Source organism: Bidens hawaiensis, unplaced genomic scaffold, assembly GCF_021521415.1.
Source record: "Bidens hawaiensis isolate Kalapana, Puna unplaced genomic scaffold, B.hawaiensis_p1.1 tig00007310_1, whole genome shotgun sequence".
Taxonomy (NCBI): domain Eukaryota; kingdom Viridiplantae; phylum Streptophyta; class Magnoliopsida; order Asterales; family Asteraceae; genus Bidens; species Bidens hawaiensis.
The window spans coordinates 590,125-593,407 of NW_027491507.1; positions in this window are offsets into that span (position 1 = coordinate 590,125).

Genomic DNA, 3,283 nt, shown 5'->3' on the forward strand with positions numbered 1-3,283 from the left:
TCGCAGATATTATTAGGGTCTGTTCACTGCCTTCGCTCTACCATTCCTTTATACTAACATTCATACAATTTCGTACATACCCTGCTTTTTCATTCATTCATACACAATTACATATTCTGACACTTACCTCCCTTGGCGATACGTGCAATATCCGAAGATCGTTCATGTACCGACAAACTTTAATTCATATTCAAATTATAATATCTATCACACATATCATCCATGTATATACTTACTACTCAAGGTAAGTGAATTAACTAATCACATCGAGTATGCACACAACCCCGAAAACATAACAATGAAATGGGGCTAGAAACTCACCTGAACTCGATTACGTTCACTGTTAATGGTTTTTCCTCTCTTTAGATGTGCGCAGCTAATTGTATAACAATTACACACATCAATTAACTATCACTACCCATATCGTGTTTCTAGTTTAATTATAACCCACAATGAACAGGGGTCCGGGGGCGGCGCCCCTTACAGTAGGGTTCTAGGGGCGGCAACCCCTAGCAGAGTCCAAGGGGCACAGCCCCTAGCTGGGGTCGAGGGCTTCTTAATTTTATTCTCATTAACTGTCTTAATACAATATCCATTAGAGTTCTTAATGTATTATTTTATTTACTAACTCAAAAAGTTCGAGGGTCTCTTTGTAATTAAATCATTTTATTCTAGGTCCAGTGACCTTTCTGTCATTCTTTCGAATTCTAATTCGTTATCCATCCCTTAAAGAATGAGGTTCATTCGTTACTTCTTAACTTTATAATGAATTGACCCTCATAACGAATTGGTCTTTATAACGAACTGGTCTTTATGACGAATTGGCCTTTATAATGAACTGGCCTTTAATGAATGATCATAATGAACTGTTGCTAGTTTGTTATTTCTCCTTAGCGAAAGGGCATAACGACTAATTGTTAATTCTTTATTTCTCCTTAACGAATGGGCATAACGAATTACCGTTAATTCGTTATCCTTCCGTTAATAAATTTGGGTTAAGTAAAAGAATGTCAGAATATTCTCTGACATTCCCTTAAACATCGTACGCCGCTTTCTGGTGCCGTCGTCGCTGAAAAACCGGGATCTCGCTAGAAAAATGAGATCTCACTCGTTTTTCACCGTTTTTCGTCCCGTTCGATCCAGATCTGAGATAGGGTGACTCCTAAGCTCATATTTTGATCGATTTATACCCGATTCCATCCGGACCTCGTGACTTTTACGGTTTAGGGTGTCGGCTCGTCGTTTCGCCACTAGATGTAGCGGGTTTGGATCCATATGATATCGTAATGTCATTACCTCAGATCGATGCTCGGTTGTCCCTCTTGGTTTCGGTTAGAGAAAAAGAAATATGAGAGAGAGCTTAAGTGTGTGCTTTTGAAGGTGTATGGAATGAGTGAAAATGAATGGATTATAGGTTAATTTAGGTTTATATACTATGGGTCATGGGCTTAAGGCCCACAGTCTTTCTCTTTTCCTTATTAACCCAAGTCCATTAACCATTTTACTTAACCCAACATAAGCTCATCTCATAACATCAATTATTATTATTATTTTATTAACCGAAACGGAAAACGGGATGTTAGAAAACTGCGGTTCACCTCATAAACCGACTTCCCACAAAAATTCTTAACTTCAAATAACCTTATGATAATCTATACAATACCTCGCAGACTTACAAGAAATTACAACCATTTGGTTGTTTGTGTTTTCCACGTTGCGTCCTTATGCAAAATCCAAAACTACACCGTCGATCTATCAAATGCATCTTTCTTGGTTACTCATCCTCCAAATCTGCCTACAAATGCTACGATCCCATTTCTCATCGTCTCTGTCACTCCCGGCACGTCCAATTTGTGGAACATATTTTCCACTTAAAAATGGAATGTATGTCAAATCCTACTCTTCCAACCGCCAATTCATTTATCTCCAAACTTTTTTATACGACATTTTTTTATTTTTTTATCATAATAACAAGCGTTTTTTTATCTTTAATATGAATATCATATTTTTATATAAAAATAAAAAAAAGTTGGTGGGTTTTTTAATATTGTGTTATTTGGTTGTTCATTGTGTTTCTTAATTGAGTTTTTCTATGCATTGTGTTATAAATTTTGGTCATTGTTTTTCAGTTGGACTCATATTAAAGAAAATAATTGAAACAAAGATTACATCATTGTGTCTTTATGCTCAACATTTGTCTTTCTACTTATCATTGTGTTTTAGTAATTCTAATCAACATTCACTTAAGTTGAGACAAATAGTATTATGTTCATTGTGTATTACATTCAAGTCATTGTGTAATATGTAGATTCCATTGTGTCTTACGTTTCAGGTCATTGTGTTATATGTATTTACCACTGTGTCTTACGTTTCAGGCCATTGTGTTATATGTATTAATTATTGTGTTTTACGTTTCAGGTTATCGTGTAATATTTATTCATCATTGTGTTTTATGTATTAGATAATTTGTTGGTATTTTTCATTATATTTACATATTATTACACAGTGGTGTTATTAGTATTTAAAAAAACACAATGATCAGTTGAAAGACACAATGACGAAAATAGACACAATGATAAGAAAAAAAGACACAATGAAGTATTTTTTTTATTTTTATATAACAAAATCATACTCATATTAAAGATAAAAAACGCTTCTTATGGTGAATTTTAGTTTTAAAAAAAATATCATATGTAAAAGTTATAGACGTTTAAAAATGATGGGGGAATTAACATGTGACTTGCATGTGGAGAGAGAAAATATGTACTATTACTTTTATACCCTTTTTATTTGGTCTCTGCTTGACACATGTCAATTAATTAAGAATTCTTACACTTCTCATTTTTGTTGCACTTTGTAGAATTACTCAACCCTATAATTGATTACTTTATTAAGAGATTATAATATACTTTATATATTTAAAATAAACATAATACAATATTTCAGGTACATCAGGTATATAATAAAATAAATGAGTTAATGTTATCAGGTAATCGGGTCAGACAACTACGTCCTTAAGACAATATAATATTTTTATGTACCAGTGGTGTCATCATTCCTTATTATCAACATCAATAATCATTTTTGTACTTTGTATCATTGTTTCACCTAGTTGACTCTAAAATTTATATCGGGTTAATGGTGTAAAATTTTGTAGATTTGGAGTTTACCTGGTTACATATGCTCGCATGATGAGCCAATCTACACATACTATTAAAACAATCGAGTTTATGACACATGATCTATTCTTAGTGGTCCAACCTTATCGTTTCCATATATAACG